This window comes from Thamnophis sirtalis, unplaced genomic scaffold, assembly GCF_051295495.1.
Source record: "Thamnophis sirtalis isolate CommonGarterSnake01/CBP01778 unplaced genomic scaffold, rThaSir2_p1.2 scaffold_4, whole genome shotgun sequence".
In the NCBI taxonomy this organism is placed as follows: Eukaryota; Metazoa; Chordata; class Lepidosauria; order Squamata; family Natricidae; genus Thamnophis; species Thamnophis sirtalis.
In genome coordinates, this window is record NW_028261384.1 from 20,938,762 (window position 1) to 20,959,784 (window position 21,023).

The window sequence follows — 21,023 nt, forward strand, 5'->3', positions numbered from 1 at the left end:
TCATTCTTTCTGAGGTAAACTTTCCTCATATAAGCTTTTAAAATAATTCATTTCCATAGAACTTTACTGCTAAGGTTGTGGGAAGAGGCCACTTTGCAGAAACTTCCTTTGAACTTTCTGACCTATGTCAGAGCTCCATCCTCTGAAAGACTTTCCCACGTTGTCTTCAGTTGCACAAGCTGCTGGATGAACACTTTCACTTGGTAGCTAACTCAATGAAAGTGTCTTCTATGAAGGCATAGATATCTCTTTAAGTGACATCAGGAGGCCCTCAGAATAGGTGCACTCAAACATTGCAGGACACCATCAGGTTTGAAATAACAACTTGGTTGAGCTTGCATTTGCTGGAATGTGTGGGTTCCCCCCCCCCCCCCGGACAACAGTTCCCTATAAAAATGGTTTTTGATTGTTGATTCTTAGCAGATTTTGCATTTCATATCTACTGAAGATGGAAACCAAAGTGTACAGTAGTTCATTTTGGTGAAGGTCCTAAACTTATCTCCATAAAAAAAATGTGTCAGGTTTTGTTTCTATCTTCACTGTGAGATTACTCCCATTTTTTTTACAAATGATTCTATGGGTGTGGCTTGGTGGGCATGGCTTGGCTTGGCTTGGTGGGTGTGGCAGGGGAAGGATACTGTAAAATCTCCATTCTTTCCCTACTTCAGGGGAAGGTTACTGCAAAATCCCCATTTCCTCTCGATCAGCTGGGACTCAGGAGGCTGAGAATAGATGGGGGCAGGGCCACTCAGAGGTGGTACTTACCGGTTCTTTGAACTACTCAAAATTTCCACTACCTGTTCTCCAGAACTGGTAAGAACCTGCTGAATACCACCTCTGCATTACTCTAATGAGAAGTACTCATTTCGTGTACTGATTATGTGAGTACAGTCAAGGTAGCAATAGTTAGCAATAGTTAGGCTTATATACCGCTTCATAGGGCTTTCAGCCCTCTCTAAGCGGTTTACAGAGTCAGCATATTGCCCCCAACAACAATCTGGGTCCTCATTTTACCCACCTCGGAAGGATGGAAGGCTGAGTCAACCTTGAGCCTGGTGGGATTTGAACAGCCAAACTGCTGAACTGCAGTGCTGCATTTAACCACTGCGCCACCTCGGCTGAAAACTACTCCTTGCTATTTTCCCACAAATGCTTCTTCCCTTGCTTCTTCCATTCTTCCTTTCTCTGGATAACCCGAGACATAGCGAAGAGCCAGTTTCAGGATGACTTTTCCTTACGTAAACAAGTTGTGGAAACTTGCAGTCATAAGCCATTTGGGGAGAGCTGATGCTCCTCACACATCTCTAGATTTCCATTGATGAAACTTGCAAAGAAAAATTATCCATAAAAATGTTATGTTAATAATTGAAACCTTGGCTAAAATCTAGGCAAGAACATTGTCTTGGAAATAGGATTTGAATGTCAACCCCTAAAACATAGGCAATAAGCTAGGGAATAATAGAAAGCATATCAGGTGCGTATTGGAAAATATGTTTTGCTTTTTGCTTTTCCGTCCAGATATGATGGGAGGGGCAAAAAGACTTTCCCCCTTGAGTTCAATTAACTACAGGGCTGGGCTCATATACATTCTTGTAAGTATAAGCATTGCTGATTATACAGTTGAATACTCCTTTTGTCTAATAACATCTGTAAAGGAGAAATGATGCAAATTCTGCATTTTTATTTCAACATTTCTTTCGACCCCAAAATATAGCCAATTTTTCATGCCAGGTTTATTGGCCCCAAAGTTAAAGTCTATCCAAACCTGATAAGTTCATCTCTTAATTCTCCATCCATGTGGCCAAAGGCAGTGAAACTTTGGGTTAAGATTTCCATGTTCCACATTTTGGGTTTTCTCCAAGGAAATGCATAGATGAACTCATTCAGCTTGGCTACTTGACCACAATTGTACTCAATTGATTCTTTGTTCCTTCTGCTTTCTCTGACTTGATAATCTGTAGGAGGAGACCTGTGTTTATTATGTTGGCCAAAAAATCAGAAAAGTCTTGCAGCACCTTTTCTGACTAACACACTTATATCTTTTAATAACATTTATTAATCGGAAAAGGTGCTACTTGACTATTTTGAATTTGGGCTTGCAGATTTGTTCAACTACTACTCCTGTTCTTCTATCATAGGTCCATTATTATCAACAAAAAAGAGTAATAGTTTTAGTCGGTCATGACAAGAGTTCCTAGGTTCAAAACCCTCATGTTTTCCAGTATAGCTCTATGGTTTGGTATGTATGTGTCAAATATACCAGCCCTGTGTTCAACATATTTATTTTTTCTACAGCTGTCCTTCCTGCTTGGTCTCTGCTCAGTATGAAAGCCCACACTATTTTGGATTCTCTGTTTCCTGCTGTCCTTGTATTGTTCTGCTCACTCATAAAATAAAGCCAATCACTACAAGCCATGAACTCTATAGTTAAGAAAATGTTTGGGGAAAATATGGTGCTGCCACAGAGAAGGCTCTGTTTAACTAGGCACCTGATTTTTTGACACTATGTAAATGCTAGGAAGGATGTCTTAATGAAACAAAATTATTAGAGCCTTAAGGGTCTGATGGCCCCTTGCACTAACCAGGGGATTTTCACCTACATATCCATCTGCAAAACTGGGAGCAAATGAGGCAGATAGTGTTTGAAGCACAGGTGCTTCCCTCTTTAGAAGCCAACACCGTAATAATAATTCTCTTTATTCCTACCCCCTCCTTTCAGTTCCTCTGTGGCTGAAAATATCCCCTAGCTGAATGGAAACTGAAGTCTATGCTGGTGACTGAGAACAGGAGCAGGGCTGAGAATTTGGCAAGAATGCAGCAATGGTTGTTATATTTAGTGTCAGATATGGGCAGATGGAAACCTGTCCCAGGGCATCCGAAGACTCTAAAATATGTAGCCATTCCCTCCACAACTGTGGTGGGAGCCAGAACTCTAGGATGATATAGCTGTTTTTACGGATGGAGCTCCAAGTAACTTGGAGAAAGGCTTCTGAGCAAAAGGGTATGTGTACATAATGCTCACACAAACACACACACACACCCTCACACACATATTCAAACACACACACACACACACACAAACACACACAAACACACACACACACACACACACACACATGTAATCTGTCTTTCTATCTTAGTCCAGCTGTTTTCTTCCCCTCAGTCTTCCTTCGCCTCACTGGTTTTTTAAGCACTATGTTGTCACTTCCCTTCTGAATCATAACCAAAGTGCCTAAATATGTATTTGTTTCTTCTTGGAAGAATATCTTCCTGGGGCTGAAGCCAGATTTGATGATACGTAGAATAGACCCATTATAGTCAATGGAAATGGAAATCCCCATTAATTTTTGTGAATGTACTCTGAATGTAGAGGAATCTGGATCCAATCCATCAAGTTATGCTTTACATTAAAGGTGAAACAATATGTATTATTCTCATGTTTTTGTTTCCTTTAAATTTAATATGATTTTTCTTTAAAGTTCAGCACCTCTATGCAAAACGGATTTACTTAATAGTCTTACCTGAGTCTTTTGACCTTTCCTATGTCTCCTAGAATCCTTTACATGCCATCAAGGAATTCCAGAAAAAAAATGGCTATAATTCCCTAGGAACTTTAAGATGGTGGGACTTCCGGAGGGGCTGTCTGCTAAATTTTAGCTCAGGTGTATAAATTTGGGACTCTGCAAATGTTTTGGCTTTTTCTTTGGCAAAGTTGCTTACTTCCAGCTTTAGCCAGCCTGTGATAGATTTAAACAAATGTTTTAGAGGTTGATCTCTTCTTTGCATTGCTGTGAAAGGAACAGGAACAAAAATAACAAGCTTAGCAACACATGAAGCCGCCTTAGCCCAGTCTTGTATATCACCCAGACTGGCCCTGGGTCACTGCAGGAATTTTAGACTTCCGTTTTTCTCACCCCTACAAGATGCTGTTCATTAAACCCAGGGGCAATAGCCTTCTGCATTCAAGGCACAGTTCTATGATCTCAAAACATTTTTGGTTTCAAGACCCCACAGAGCTTTGATTTTCAGGATTAGATCTGTCAATATTGACTGTATTGGAAATCAGATTTTAAAGGGTTAATTGATTTGACTTTGTGGTCCAGAGGTCCCCAGACCAGACTTTTAAGAACTGCTGTCCTGGCAAATGAACATATGCTTAAAGCTTTAATGGTCACATTTCTTTGTGCCTCTCCAGGAAGATCCTCCCGGGCCCTGTCTCTGCCAGCTCTGATGAGGTGTCAGGAACTGTTTAAGACTTGTTGCCCTGCTGGGCCTCCGCGAAGGGAAATCTTCCCCCCTCCACCTAGTTCCTGTCCAATTGTGTCATGCTGCGTCATGAAAAGGAAAGGAAACTCTGACCAAATGCTACTGGCTCTAGCCCTGCTTTCTTAAGTTATCTCTAAGCATATTAATGAATGCCTCAATGGCTCAGTATGCTTGCCAGTAAGCTGGGTGATAAAAAAAACAAAAACCATCTTCCTGAGAATAGCAAAAGTCCCCAGTCCCACATAATTTCCTGCTCGCTATTTTGCGGAACAGAAAAATATATATAAATAAAGCTATCTCCTGATTAAGCTGCTATTGCTTTAATCGACTGTCAAGAAATCTCTCCTCTTTTCTCTTTATATTCCAGCCAATTCCTGCAAATGGAATCCAATCTCATGAGGTCAACTGGAAGGGTGAGTGGGGGAATTTTCAGTTTGAAAGTGGAGCTCACCTTGGACATACCTTGTGTGGGCCCGAAACAAGCCGTTCACAGCCTTAGCCAACAATCTGGAGTTTTTGTCTGATGACCAAAAAAAAAAGGCTTATATCTTGTTGCATTCCTGTAAGGAAACAGAAGTAAAATACTTGGAATTAAGTATGAAGAATATTTTTTTTTCTAGAGATCGTGCTTCCAAACCAAACACTTTTAGGATCCACAAATGTTCCTGGAGCTAGTTCTGTTACTCCTTCAATTTCTTTGAATTAGAGAATATTAAAAAAATATTCATTACCAAAAGAGAGTAGGGCTTTGCTGGTACAATTTCATTTTTCATCCTTATGTTTTTGAGATTCCTGAAGACCTCCCTGAACATAATTAGTGTAATTAGGATGAAGTCTGAAAAGATACGAATTTTGTAATAATTAGGACAACGGTGTTCAACTTCAGCAACTTTAAGACTTGTGGACTTCAACTCCCAGAATTCTCCATGACTGGCTGGGGAATTCTGGAAGTTAAAGTTGAAGCCTATAAATTGCCAAGATTGGAAAACCCTGACTTAGGATAAAACACTTTGGAGGTTGAGGAGCCTAACTCCTCTCTTGAGATGGATTGTCTGAGAATTCAAACCCAATATATTTTGAGAGCATCAACTAGAAGGAAGGCAATTGCAGCTTCCACAAAACCATTGTTGTGATTAGGATCCATTCATATAGCCCTGTTTAAGTCACATTCCCTATCGGAAAGGGGGACATCTTTACTTGCAAAATGGCTGGAAAGGGGTATCTTTAAAATTCTACTTTCTTATCAGAGAAGAACGGGAAACAGCCACCCTCAGACTGGGTTTGATGTGGTTACCTCAACTTTGTGACTTCTGCAGGAACATGTGATGAATGGGTTCAGAAATGGAGAGAGAGAAACCTGTATTCCTCATTTAACATCCACTTATTTAAGGACTGCTCAGTTGCAATAGTGCTAAATGATGCTACTTATGATAGGTCCTTCTGTTTGTGGGCACTGTGGCATCTCCATGGCTATATTATCTCAATTCAGACACAAGGCATTCATGGCCTTCACTGCGAGCTCTCAACAAGCAAAGTCATCAAGGAAGCTGACAGGAGGTTGTTAATTGTGACCCTGGGATGGGGATATTGAGACTATGCAGGATTAGCCTAATGACAGCAATTGGGGTGGCTGGAACTGCCATTGTAGCTCGGTGAGGTCATTTGACTCATGCCTTGCAACTGCATTACTTAGCAACTGAGTCCCTGTAACGAATATTGTCAGTAAGCAAGGATTAAACCTAGAAGCCAGGACTTTTTAAAAGCTGGGCTGTCTGTCCAAGAAAATGTGCATGATCAAACTCACAAACAGTACAGAACATTTGTAGTTTAGGTTTAGGTTAGGTTTAGGTTTATTGGGATTTATATGCCGCCCTTTTCCCTGAGGGGACTCAGGGCGGCTTACAACCACAGGGGAGGGGAAGTGCAAGGTCAAAACAAACACTTTGTGAACAAAAGAAAAATAATAAAACACAGCTTTCATTCAGCAATCAAACACTCGGGCGGGTAATTGGAAGCCTATCCCCAGGCCTGCTGGGAGAGCCAGATCTTGAGGGCTGCGCGGAAGGTCTGGGTCGTGGTGAGGGTGCGGATCTCCATGGGGAGCTCGTTCCATAGGGTCGGGGCAGCAACAGAAAAGGCTCTCCTCCGTGTGGTCGCCAGTCGACATTGACTGGCAGATGGAATTCGGAGGAGGCCCAGTCTGTGCGATCTGATTGGTCGATTTAGGGAGGTAATCGGCAGAAGGCGGTCTCTCAAGTACCTAGATCCACTACCATGGAGTGCTTTAAAGATGGTCATCATTATCCTGAAGCGCACCCGGAGACCAACAGGCAGCCAGTGCAGCTCGCGGAGGACAGGTGTAACGTGGGCGAACCGAGGTGCGCCCACTATCACTCGCGCGGCTGCATTTTGGACTAGCTGTAGTCGCCGGATGCACTTCAGGGGCAACCCCATGTAGAGCCCATTGCAGTATTCCAGTCTAGAGATCACAAGGGCTCGAGTGACTGTTGTGAGGGCCCCCCGATCTAGGTAGGGCCGCAACTGGCGGACCAGGCGAACCTGGGCAAATGCCCCCCTGGTCACAGCTGACAGCTGGTGGTCAAAAGTCAGCTGTGGATCCAGGAGGACTCCTAAGTTGCGGACCCTATCTGAGGGGTATAAAATTTGACCCCCCAGCCTAAGCGTTGGTGTATTAGCCAAATTATTGGGGGGGAAACACAACAGCCACTCGGTCTTATCCGGGTTGAGCACCAGTTTGTTAGCACTCATCCAGTCCTTAACGGCCTCCAGACCCCGGTTCATCACGTCCACCGCTTCATTGAGTTGGCACGGGGCGGACAGATACAATTGTGTATCGTCCGCATATTGATGGTATTTTATCCCGTGCCTCCGAATGATCTCGCCCAGCGGTTTCATGTATATGTTAAATAGTAGGGGGGATAGGACCGAACCCTGAGGTACTCCACATGTTAGGGGCCTCAGGGACGATCTCTGCCCCCCCACTAACACCGACTGCGACCTGTCCGAGAGGTAAGAGGAGAACCACCGCAAAACAGTGCCTCCCACTCCCACCTCCCGCAGTCGTCGCAGAAGGATACCATGGTCGATGGTATCGAAAGCCGCTGAGAGGTCAAGGAGAACCAGGATGGACGCATAGCCTCCATCTCTGGCCCTCCAGAGATCATCGGTCAATGCGACCAAAGCGGTTTCTGTGCTGTAACCAGGTCTGAAGCCGGACTGGAAGGGGTCAAGATAGCTAGCTTCCTCCAAGGCCCGTCGTAGTTCTTCTTCTACTGCCAAGTAAAGAGAGAAATGAATCATATACAATTGCATACGTGTCTATGTGTGCACATGCAGACACACACACACACAGAGGAAACATACACACACACACACACACAGAGACACAGAGGAAAACACATCCATGGCTGTTGAATCATAAGCCTGCAATGCTGGGAGTCCTAGAATTTCTCATGGGGAAATGCTAATGGCTGGAACTAGCCCATGTTCTCTGCCGAGTCATATTCCACGTTGTTCACTTTTCAATAGCTTGTGTTTCAGGGTGTTAAATGAGCCGTGGACTTTATTTGCAGCACTCCAATCAGTTGCACATTTTTTCCTGACATGGAAACATGAACTATTGTGTGAAATCAGTCCCTGACTTGCTGATGTGACAGCAAATACAACCCCATTTTCCAAAAAAAGACAGCTGCCTCATGCCAAGAACTAACTTAGCTCCTCAATTGGCCTGAACCACCATCTAGTGGTAGTTTGAGAGAATTTCAGGCCACTTTAATAAATATCTGGGTACTAAAAAAATATCCTTGATTTTAATAGCAACAACGTTCATGACAGTTATTGTCCATGCTATAAGGGACCTAGGTCTCCGATCAATATAGAGCAGTGATTCTCAACCTGTGGGTTGGGACCCCTTTGGGGGGGTCGAACGACCCTTTCACAGGGGTTGCCTAAGATCATCGGAAAACACATATTTTTGATGCTTTTAGGAACCAAGACACCAATTTGATGTTTGGGGGGTCACCACAACATGAGGAACTGTATTAAAGGGTCGCGGCATTGGGAAGGTTGAGAACCACTGATATAGAGGGTATCAGAACTGAACCCTTTAATTGGCACTTCCTTTGCTACAGGAACACAGTGGCTTAGTGGCTAAGACACTGAGCTTGCCAATCAGAAAGGTTGGCAGTTCAGCGGTTTGAATCCCCAGCGCCACGTAACAGAGTGAACTCCCATTATTTGTCCCAGCTTATGCCAACCTAGTATTCGAAAGCATGTAAAAATGCAAGTAGGAAAAATAGGAACTACCTTTGGTGGGAAGGTAACAGCATCCCATGCTCCTTCGGCATTTAATCATGCCAGCCACATGACCACAGATATGTCTTTGGACAGCGCTGGCTCTTAGGCTTTGAAATGGAGATGAGCCCTGCCCCCTAGAGTTGGGAACGACTAGCACATATGTGCGAGGGGAACCTTTACCTTTACTTTACCTTTGCTACAGGATGAGAGAACGCCAGTTTGGTATGGTGGTGAAGGCACCAGGCTAGACCTCAGGAGACGTGAATTCTAGTCCCATCTTAGGTCCAAACCAATCATGATGACCTTGAGCCAAGCTCAAGCTCCCTCAGCTCTAGAAAGACAGAGGGAAATCACTTCAATAAATGTAGTCAAGGAATGCAGTGCCCAATCCGGGTATACTCCAGGAATCAACATCAACGTGAAGTCACAAAAATATTGCTTTAGAACCTGTTGTGCACCTTTCTGGAAAAAAACAACACCTTTGTGTCATGATCAGGCCTCTCCATTCTGTTGCACAAGGGTGCCTGGAATTTTTTTTTTTAACACCATATTCTCATGACACTCCTTATCTCATCCTGAGACTGGATGTCATCTTCAGCTGTTCCAGTTCTGGTTTCCCCCTTTTACTCAGCACCATTTTTATCCTGGATATTCCCCTGCAAGCCTCATGCATGATGCCATTGCTGACATTGTCAGAGGTGTGAACTTCTCTCTGTAGCCATTTGGGAAGACCTGACATCCAGTTTCCCATAAAAGCAAATGACCACATAAACAGTGGCAAAGATCCTGGATTTTTGTAATACCTGCTGACTCCCACTATGACTGCCAAACCAAGTTAGCATGCTTCAAGTTCTGTCTAGCATCGTTCTCATCTCAAGGAACCTGGAATCCATCTGAGATCTACATACAGTAGTTCCAAGCTTGCCTCCCTTCCAGAGAGCACTGAAAATCTATTGATTTATTTGCATTTTGTGTACACAGAGTTATGATGACTATTAAGGAATTGTGTTGACTGTCTTTCTCCCTGTAGGGCACTGGAATTCAGTGCAGGTGGTTTTCAACTTACAACCTTTCATTTAGTGACCATTCAAACTTAGAATAGCACTGAAAAAATAACTTATGATTGTTTTTCATTTTTATGTCCTCATGGTCATTGCAGCTGCCCCTGGTCATGTAGTCAAAAATTGGACACCTGGCAACTAGTTCTTATTCATGAGGGTAACATTGTCCTGTAATGTGATTACCTTTTGTACTCTTCAAACAAGTGAAGTCAACGGGAAAGTCAGATTCACCTTACAACCATGTTACTAACGTAACATCTGTAGTGTCTTACTTAACAATTTTGTCAAGAAGGTCATAAAACTCACTTAACAACTGCCTTGCTTAGCAACAGAAATTGTTGGCGCAATTATGGTTGTAAGTCCAGGACTACCTAGACAGGCCTACCCAAATGTTTGGTTCAGCCCTTGATCACTAAGAGTTGGCCATCCATCTACACAACCAACTAAATTAACACTTTTTGATGGTATTCTTGTAGGATGTTTGTAGCACAAACTCTGATCTTAAGTTAAGTTAAATCTTAAGCTTCATTAGAATAAGAACAACTATTTTCCATCTTCTCCTGCTTTTATTTCTTTTGCTTCTTTTCTTTTAGTTTATATTATTGTGTGTATGTGTACATGCTTTTGAATCAATCCTAATACTGCTAACTGCCATGACAAGTCCCTGCAGTTTTGCAGGTTACATTTTTAGGGTGGTTTACCCTTCCCTCTTTCCTATGGCCGAGAGAGAAGAACTGGTCCCAGGTTACCCAGTTGGCTTTATGGTTAAAGCAGGACCAGATCTCATAATTTCCTGGTTTCGTGCCTGGTATTTTTAGGCAAGCTGATTCTTGTGATTGTATGTTATTTCATAATTTAAAAAAACCCCAAAACATTGGATCCTCTGAGTATGGAATTTGAGTTTGCACAAGTTTCTAACGCACCAAGATGTAATCCAATACTTCCTAAAGTCCCAACCATCTTTTCCCAAGTTTTAACTTTTTAACTGTTCATCAGGATATTAATTCCTGTTCCGTCCTCCTTTGCCTATCGGTACTACCCATATCATCATCTCATATGACATTCCAAAAGTAAAGCTAGAAAACGAAACTGGAGAACTTTTAGCAAGGGGGAGAGATGGAGAAAGAATGATGGCAGCGCTTTAAACTGACTTAGCATCTGAGGAATGTGCCTTAAATTCTAAATTGTATGATAACATTATGAACACAATCATATCTGGCCCGCAAAAAACACTATGACCACTAGAGGGAAACAGACAGAGTTAATCTGCCACTTTTTGCCATCATCTAGGTCAGGGGTGTCAAACTGAAGGCCTGGGGGCTGGATCCGGCCTGCAGGGTGCTTAGACCTATCCCGCGGGGCTGCCTTGGAAACAGCGAAGGATTGGCACACAGCGCCTTTGCCAGTGAAAATGGACTCAAGAGGGCTGCATGCGGTCCTCCCGAGCACTGTAGAGGGTTGCAGCCAAAAACAGAGCTTGAGGACCCATTTTTTCTGGCAGAGCACTCAGGCCACCACAGCGCCCCTGACACAAGTGATGTCGAGCTGGCCATGCCCACCCTGGCCACACCCAGCCCAGCTCCCCAAGGTCAAACACAACCCTGATGTGGCCCTCAATGAAATTCAAGTTTGACACCTCTGATCTAGGTCATCAGGAATTTTGCATGTTAACCCCCCAAGTCTCCCATTTGCAATATGTAATGCAAATATAGGCAAAATAAAGTACAATCACTTTCCTTCAGTTCTTAATGAGATTTTAAGAAATTGAACAGTTCTAAACTACCAAATCTGATATTTCTTTACTAAAGGGATATATTGCTTCATAAACACAAGCAGAAAGATGTTTCTCGGCAAACTTTGTGCATTTTCAGATGTAAGATCTGGACCAGTGGTGGGTTGCAGGTGGTACGCCTCGGTACGGGCGTACCGGATCTTGCCCAGAGCACCGGATACTGTTCCAGTACAGTGCTCTGGAGGGCCCACCCGCTCATTACCTGTGCTTTAAGCTTTTGGTGCTGCCACGCATGGCACATATGGCCATGCGTGTGATGCTCTGCCGAGCAGCTGGCTTGCGGAAGCATGCACAGTGCCACGTGGGTGATGCCATATCGGTTGGAACAGAATCCGGAACCCACCACTGATCTGGACTCACAACGCACGCCCAGAATTTTCTGCTAACTTGCTGCATGGAATTCTGAAAACTTTTGAAACACCTGAAGGCACCAATTGGGCATGATTAATCTAAGTGCCATGTAAGCTTTCCCTGCACTATACATGAACTTTAATTGCACTTTAAATCATTCTATGCCATGATTGTTCATCTGTCTCCCTTGTTACATTCTATTACGTAATAATTTTGTGAGAAAGCATCCCCTGTTCCTCTGAATATTAATAATTAAAAACTAGAAAAGTTTTCACAGCAATATTTTAGCTGCCTGGTAAGGGCAGTGTAGCTACCTAGAATATGTCAGAAAAGATAAAGCACATAACAACATTCATTCAAACTTTTCTGGAACAAAGCCTCTTTACTTGAATGAATTGCATAGGATAAACTCAATAAACAACATTTTTGTTAGAAGTAAAATATCACACAGATGTTTGGCAAATAAAAGCAGCCAAATCAATTTCTTTTCTCACCCTCTACTCTCCAGCTTAGTGCCCATTTATCGTAAAATATGCAGTAAAATATGAATTTTCCACTGAAACTGAAACAGTGATGATAAAATGTTGACAGCACCAACTGGATTATTAGACAACAACATCTAATTTATGGAGTTAAGATGCTGATGCCTTTCTAAATATGTCACCCCTGCTATGAATGGGCTGTAAAAACAGTAAGCACGAGAGCTTTCTGCTTTACAGTAACCAAAAAAAAAACCAGATTCCTAACAATAGAAATGAAATCTGATTAAATTTCATATACTTTTATAACACAGTACAGATTTCTAGAGAAGAATTTATAAATATACCAATCGAGAGGTAAGTGTTAAAGCAGCAAATGTAGTTCTGTGAAATCAAGATCTTAACTTATAAACATAAGACACCTGGGTTGCAGATCATGATCAGGTAAAAATATCTCAAGATTGGCAAACAGAGCATGAAAACATCTACCAACATCCTGATACTTATAAAACTATCAATATTCTTGATCCTGTGGAACACCTCGACTTGTCCTTTTTTCACAATATTTTGGAAGTGTTTGCCGCTGCCTCTTTCCTAGGGCTGAGAGAGAATGATTGGCCCAAGGTCTGCTATAATGCCTTAATAGTTTCACCAAAGTGGCTCTCAATGTTTTACAGGTAGTCCTCGACTTACGACTGGTTGTTTAGCTATCATTCAAAGTTACAACGGACCTAACTTAGGTCTATTTATGACCGGGGTCCAAATGTACAGTGGTCAGGAATCTTTGCAAATCACGTAATGGAACTTCAGGTACCTGATGAAAAAGTAACATTTTCAGCTGTTTGCAGTGTTACACGACTGTTACACGACTATGTTTTATGACATTTTTGCTGAAAACTATCACTTCTGGTTTTCAGCAAAAGCATGTCCATAGTGAATTGGTTTGCTTAGATTGGGTTTGCTTCGCAACCGTGGTAGCTATTTTACACCTACCACATTAACTTAATGACTACCACAAAAAAAATCATAAAATTGGGTCAGTCATAAGACTAACGCATTTTATGATGGCCATGACTTGCAACCATATTAGGTAGGCTCCATTATAATTGTACGTTGAGTACTATTTGTATTACCTTTATTCAAACTGGCTAGAATTGTTGTGCACAGGTCTGGTCTCTGTATTTTTAAAAGGCAACTGCAAAACTAGAAAATGTACAGAAAAGAGCTTCCTTCATTTTCGTCATAATTTCCTTATGAGGAAAGGGTGCGTGTGTTTTGGAGGCTGGAGAATGCTACGAAAGAACATAATTAGGCATGTGGTCGGAGAAAACGGAGGATGGCATGAGAATCTTTTCTCTCTCTCCCTCGGAATCTAAGATTACACGAAATGGTAGGAGATTCAGGATAGATAATAATAAGTTGTGCTTGGCATCTGCATAGATAAACGGTGGAACTCACTGCAACAAGACCTAAAGTGTGTTTTTTTAGATCAGCAACATCTGAAGTGTTCATCAAACTCATCTTCTGGATATTTCATAGATTTCGTGCCATACGGAAGCAACTTTCAATTGTTTCTTCCAGGGATGTGTTTTCAACTCTCCCGTCGAGCTTACAACTTTGCAATTGGCTGATAATTTCTCCTCAAAGTTCTAACAACCCAATTAAATGACCCAATTTAGTCTCTACACCATTGCCAGGTCAGCCAGGCGCTGCATCCACTGAGGTCAATTATAATTCAGGCAATATAAATATGTACATAGTTGTTTGCCCAGCTGGATTGCTGTTTTACCTTTAATCTGACCTTAATGCTTTGATTTCATTACAAATGCAACAGAAGACTCCAGACTGAAGCCCCTCAAAGAGTTCTAGTTCTATTGAGCAGTGTTGAGCTTCAGATTTATTGGCTCTGATCTAGATAGCAGATACACTGACATTTTGCCAACAGCTTCAAAGCCAAAGCGTCCTGCTATACAGACCTCAGACAACAGAGGCCAACTAAATTTCTGGTTTGTCACCAATCAGGACTGGACACAGAGAATAACCGATGAAGGACTAACCTCACTAACCTGCAACAATCAGAGACCAGCTGGATAAAAAGACCAAGCAGAAATCAGGTGACTTGTTTATAAAGTCAGAGCCTAGTAAGTCTTTGACCCATATTGTTGCACATTTTAGTGTGAATGATCTAAGATCGTCTCCATGTATCTCAACTCCTTAGAAACTGTAAATGTCAGTAGAATAACAAGAGTTGTATCTGGGATGGGAAGCCAAAATCAGCTATGTATGCTGTATTTGGAGCGTAATAATCCAGCAACTGTTCTTGTACTACACAAGACATCCATCAATATGGAGTTGGATATAGGAAAAGGGGGTTTGAGGATGTAGGAGGTAAAATGCTAAGCAGGATCGGAGAGAGAGAGAAAGAAATTGATGATGCTCCAGGAGATAATTTCAACAGCACGCTGGTCAACCTCAGTGGGAACTCTTTCCCATATTGTCCAGACTCCCGGAATCCCCCCCCCCCCCAGTTAACTATTTGAGTTCACATTGCTTAAGCCAAATCCATGATTAGTATGAATGAATCCCCTTTTTTTGTCTTTTGGAATCAACCATGACTGAGCATCATGTATGAACTCTCTGCTAAGGACTCCATGTTTACAGGTAGTGCGTGATCCTATGATCTCAACTTGGAGGAATATAACAGAGAGGCCAGGTATAACAAGAGCCGAGGTGGCGCAGTGGTTAAATGCAGCACTGCAGGCTACTTCAGCTGACTGCAGTTCTGCAGTTCGGCTGTTCAAATCTCACCGGCTCAGGGTTGACTTTGCCTTCCATCCTTCTGAGGTGGGTAAAATGAGGACCCGGATTGTTGTTGGGGGCAATATGCCGACTCTGTAAACCGCTTAGAGAGGGCTGAAAGCCCTATGAAGCGGTATATAAGTCTAACTGCTATTGCTATTGCTATTTGGTTATTAATGAGCCTAAGCTAAAATAGTACTAACGGTGGTGTCCACACCTCAATTCTGTCAGAATCTGTGTTAAAAGGAAAAAGAAAAGAAGGGAAAAGAAATGTTTTGACTCAGACTTCCAGCCCTGCAGACAGATGGGAGTGAGACGCCAAGTACAGACCCTATTTTATTACAGGAATTTGGCAGGAATGAAACAGTTAAATTATACCCTAAGGAGAAGCAGATTTAACAGCCACAATTCCCTGGCTGGTAGCCCAGAGTACCTTCCTGAAGCTAAGCTGGTAGGCGCTGCCTAGACTGACAGGGTTGCTGGCAGGCACCGAGGACCTGCAAAAGAGGCCGTATTTCTGGCTAGGCATGTGACAGCAATGAGGCCTTGAAATGTAAGTTTAATTTAGATCCATAATCCTGGAAGCTGTATGACGTGGCATTTTCCCTCTTTCCCATACAGATTAAATTAAAATCACTTAGCAGATAAAACTCAAGAAAGATAGCAGTAAACTATCTAGTTACAGTTAATCCAATCCCAACACAGAGAGAGGGGGAGGGGGAGAGAGAGGGAGGGGAGAGAGAGGGAGAGGAGGGAGAGAGAGGGTGAGGCAGAGGGGGAGAGAGAGAAGGGTAGGGGGAGAGAGCGGGAGAGGGGGTAGAGAGGGAGGGTGGATGGAGAGAAGGATGGTGAAGGGGGAGAGAGATACACAGGGAGAGGGGGAGAGGAGAGACAGGGACAGTGGGGAAAGAGGGAGAGGGGGAGGGAGAGCAGGAGGGGAAAGGGGAGGGGGAGAGAAACAGAGAGAGGGGGAGGAGGAGAGGGGGGGAAAGAGGGAGGAAGGGGGAGAGAGGGAGGGAGAGGGGATGGGAGAGAGGACTTCATAGTCTGGAGTTTTTTCAGGCTAGAATCAGAATAATGGAATAACAAAACAGAACCGAAAAAAGCAAAGTTAAAGAATAAACAAAATAGCAGCATAACAGAGTTGGAAGGGACCTGGAGAACTATTTTGCAGAATGAGAAAGGCAATCTGACATTAGTGCTTCAACTTCAGTTCTTTCCATACCACACTCTCGTAGGGAAGGTTTCGTTCTTGCAAGCAGAAGAGAGAGCACTTCACTCCCTCTTTACTTTACAGGAACTCTAGCACTTTACTCCTACTTCTGTTCTTCACAGGACTTCTACCTGTTCAAATGGCATTTGGAAGAGCTTAGGATGACGTTCAACATATTGCAATGGGTGGGAGATTTTTGCGTAGAGAAAGGCATCATTTTAATGTGTGAACAAAATATAATCCTCTTTCCTAATATCTAGCAGTTTGCAGGATTTTAATCAAATTAGGGTTATCCCTACAGATGTAGTTTCTGTAGTTGCTATCAGAGTAACTTTTGCAGCGTACTCTAATAAAGTACAATTTTTCACATGCAGTAAGGCTGAATCATTTTAATGTAATTTCTAGCCCGACATAGAAAAATGAACATAATAAATAGAAGGGCAGGTGTAATTAATTATCTGACTTTCTGCCTTTCACTTAGCAATTGACAAAGTTGCCAGTCTCTATTATGGCTGGTGAGAACTTCCTGCATTCTAAAAAGTGATGCCATTTAATATTTTCATTTTTCAGGTTGTTTGATAATGGTATTTAAACCTTAACTGATTTTCCCCCCCGTTTTGTTTATTTCATGCAGTTGCCTTGAGCCTTCTCTCAGTTGAGAATTGGACAGAATGTCCAAGTTTTCATGGTACTACAAGAAAGAAAAATGTAGCCTTAATTAAACATTAGAGTTTTGGAAAAGGATCAAGCAGGATGTCTACAGAGTATGGTTTTTTAAAAATGCAATACATATAAAAACCAGAGCCATAGCAGCACCATCATAGCTGTGCATAAACCTCCTCTATGATCTTTGACTTTTTTGACCGTAATCTTTTGACACCTCTGTGATCAGATAAGTGAAAACTGAATTTTCTGCTCCAGAATCTAGCAGAAAAATGTGTAAACAATAAAAGAATTTAGCTTTGATTTTAATGAGCCAATCCCTTGGCATAGTGATGCAGATTGCATTAACCAGACAACAGAATTTATTTTAAAATATTATTATTCAGAAGATTTGGTGATACAACTTGACTTCTGATCAATCAATTTAAAAAAAAAAAACTTTGCCAGAGTGTTGGAAGAAAAATCCATCTGGTTCAGTTCCAACCCAGAAGAAAGGCTCTGGAAACAAAATGGAGGCTGGAGACTGATTGGTTCTCTTTATTGATGAAGCAGAACCACCAACCACATGTGATTCTGGGCAGATGACAAAGTGGAGCTGACAGTAGGTGGGTTTTATACCTTCTTGGGGGTTTGTATTTGAGCTTCCTGTTCCTGTGTAATAGCATGTCCTTTAATATTCTTTCAACTGTTGTTATATTCCTATGGTGTCGTAGCTGAAATGCAAATCTTAAGTGTTTGAGCTAATATTGTCAACCTTTTCTTTGTTACTTATCTGAGTTTCTGTCTGGACTCAGTCTTTCTGAATGGATTACCAAATGTGCATTTCTAAAAGCTGGCCTCCTCAGTTTCTGCTTGGGAACCTGAGGATGGCTTCTGCTTCCCTTAAGATTTTTAAATTTCCCCTTTAGTGGAAACATTTTATCCTGACTTTTTAATTTCCCCCAAAATATTTCATTCTTTTGGGGAGGTGGTGCTTCCTACAAGACTAAGATTTAATTTCAGATTAAATCATGAAGCTGAATTTTAGGATTAGAACCCTCAAATTGGCTCCGTAAATCATAAATAACTTAAAGTAACTGTTGACTCTTTCACCAGAAATTTAAACATTTCCTAAGTAGAGCTTGTCCCATCTTGAATAAGGATATGGATTCACAGCACTTTTCACTAAATGCATCTTCTTGAGAGCCACCAAATGCATCTTCTTGATGTAGTGATTAAGGCACCAGGCTAGAAACTGGAAGACTGTGAGTTCTAGTTCTGCCTTAAGGCACAAAGCCAGTAGCTGTAGGATTTTGGGACAGTCACTTTCTCTCCGCCTTAGGAAGAAGGCAAAGGCAAAGAACTATGGAAATCCTGCTGAGAAAACTAAAGGGGCCTGTCCAGGTAGTTGCCAAGCATCAATATTGACCTCAAAGGGACAAAAAGGGAGCATCTTGCTGAGAAATAGCAAGCTTCCATTTAGCCAGGGTTTTGGAAAGCTGAAGTACGAGGAAACATGGGAATAAAGCACTTGTTAAGTCTCTTGTAAACATATCCTCTTTCAGTCATGGATATGCCTCCGTTGAATCATCATGAGATACTATGCAGCCACATTTATGAGCCGGTGATTCTAGGGCTGACAGGCAGCTGTCACACACTCTGAATTCGTTCCATACTAAAAGCTGTATAATCACAAGGGAGCATGTCACCCAGACAATTTAATTTCAAATTAATTGTGCTTGGCTTTCAAAGATTTCAAACTATACGGATGGTATTGATTGATGGTAGATTAATATCAAATCCTGCTGGCACAATCCAGCTGCCAGTTCAGACATCAAGATCTGCCTCACTGCTTTCTTTACTGCCCCATTTATTTTAATGATATTGGGGCCTACTATCTTGATTCTGAAAAGGACAGAACCACTGCTCAGGCATTATGAAATGTGAACAGCTGATCACAGGAGCCTGCTCTTGCTGGCATTTTTGCAAATAATGTCTTTCTCCTGAAGATATTCACTGCAAAATTTTTTGCCAAGAGGAACATCTTTGCACAAGTCTGTACCTATTGACTTGCCTACGTACCAGGGTTGTATGTACAGATATTATATGCATGTCTTGCGTTATATGCATTTGAGTTCACTTACTGCTCACTTAGAAGTCTTTTTCAACCTTGAACTTTAAGAAAGTTTAACTTTAACTCTCAAAATTCTCCAGGGCACCTCAAGAAGTCCATACCTCTTAAAAGTTTCCAAGGTTGATAAACTCTAACCTAGAAGCTAAATAGCTTTTTTCTTGACATTTCCAGTGAACATTTGAATGACTTCAGAAGGACGACATCATTTTGAGTAAAAGTAGTGTATGGATTATATCATTTTTATTTATTACTATGTTGTTCCAAGCTAAGCAATTCTAAGCAGATTATGTTCCTGCCTACAGTATTAAGGTTGGGAATGTACAAAGAATAGCATTGAAGCATAAGCCAAATAATGAAAAATATATTGTGTAATACGGCTCTTCAACTGCAGACAACGAATGGTCAGTTCTGTCTTCAAAGTTTTTCTGAAAGGTCTGGAACTTCACTTATGATTATGACCATGATGGCAAATCTATGGCACGCCTGCCTGAGGTGGCATGCAGAGAGCTCTCTGTGGGCACGCATGCTGTCGCCAGCTGCTCTTCCAGTTTCCATCACACATATGTGTGCGGCCACCTGGTGTTCATGCGAACCTGGAAGAGCAGCTGGCTGGCACGCATGCGTGTGATGGAATCTGGATTAATAGGGTTAATGGACTTCAACACACCCAAATTGTCCCTTAGCTCAAGCACACAAGCAGGATCTTTTCTCTGCCGAACTGCATAGATCCAGTTTACTAACCCTATCCTTCCCTGCTCTGAGATCTTGGCTGATGCAATCCTGACACATGGATGATGTCTTGGTGATACAAACCAGATGTACCCTCTCTTCCACAATCAATCTTCCAAATTACAATCAACTATGTGAAAGTCACAGCCCTCAATAGTAAAGGCATTTCCCTTACAGTGGAAGCAAATATTTGTACGAATCTGGTGAAACAAACTTGATCACTTTCAATTTTGCTTTGCAAAAACCTCCTTTAGCAGGTTATGTTTACACAAATAACAAATCTGAATTTTATTTGTAAATTCAAAAGGAGTTGTTGGGCGTCCATCTCTCCAGATGTGTTTGTTGGACGATCCTCAGAACTGCTAGTTGAAAATATTGAGAAGGGAAATGCCACATTAGATAGGAATAGATTAGGAGAAGGGAAAGAGTTGTATCTGGCAGAACAGGAAAATGGTTGAACTGCCAAACTAACCACAAGACCTAGCAATCTGTGTGCCTTCTAGTAACTCACTTTCAAGACTTAATATATTTGCACTCAGGTTGAAATGAAGGGTCCTTGGTGCTCCTTGAGTTTGGCTGTTTACTCGACTACCCAAAATAGATAACACAATCAGTTCTGGTAGGGACTGGAATTCTCCACTCCTTCCAATGATATTATCTAGTTTGAGTAGTGAAACATCTGCAAGAAAATAACCAAGAACTCCTTCTTTACTGCTAGTGCTACAGATGAATTAAAGGTTTATTATTATGAAATACAAAAGCTAGTAGAAATATGAAGCTGCAGGGCCATAATGACTGAATTGCAAAACTTAGCGTGATTTTTTTCCTAACAGAATATTCTAATCAATAACATAAATCAAGCTTTTTCTAGCAAATAATTCTGACGAAAAGTGCAAGGAATTCAGGATAAATGTCCTAAATACAGAGCTCAAACATATAGATATATCAGATATATTAACTTGTAGCTGTTCCCTTTGAAGGTTAATATTTGATAGTATTTTTAGACAGTACTTGATATCAGACATTTTTAAAGTTTGTGTTTATAAAATTAGTGCAAATTTATTTGCCATGGCAATTCAATAGGTTTTGCCTGCAATTGGTTTAGTCAGACTAAGAACAATATCTGAAGACTTCAACATGTCACTTATCTTAATGCCTTGGAGACGTTCCTTGTCTAAAGGTGATTCCTCCCCCCCCTCAGTTATCATAGTCTATTGAATATTTTCCTGAAACTAAAAGC

General features: G+C 41.8%; 1 long non-coding RNA gene across 1 annotated transcript in view; it reads left to right on the forward strand.

Annotated features, from left to right (window-relative positions):
* The window catches only part of LOC148045780 (uncharacterized), an 82,486-nt gene extending 64,943 nt beyond the window's left edge, over window positions 1-17,543 (forward strand). Inside the window, exons 4-6 of the long non-coding RNA XR_015696322.1 lie at window positions 4,634-4,679; window positions 14,289-14,380; window positions 16,913-17,543. This is a non-coding gene — a long non-coding RNA (uncharacterized LOC148045780). The remainder of the gene's footprint in view (window positions 1-4,633; window positions 4,680-14,288; window positions 14,381-16,912) is intronic.
* The last annotated feature ends 3,480 nt before the right edge of the window (window positions 17,544-21,023 follow it).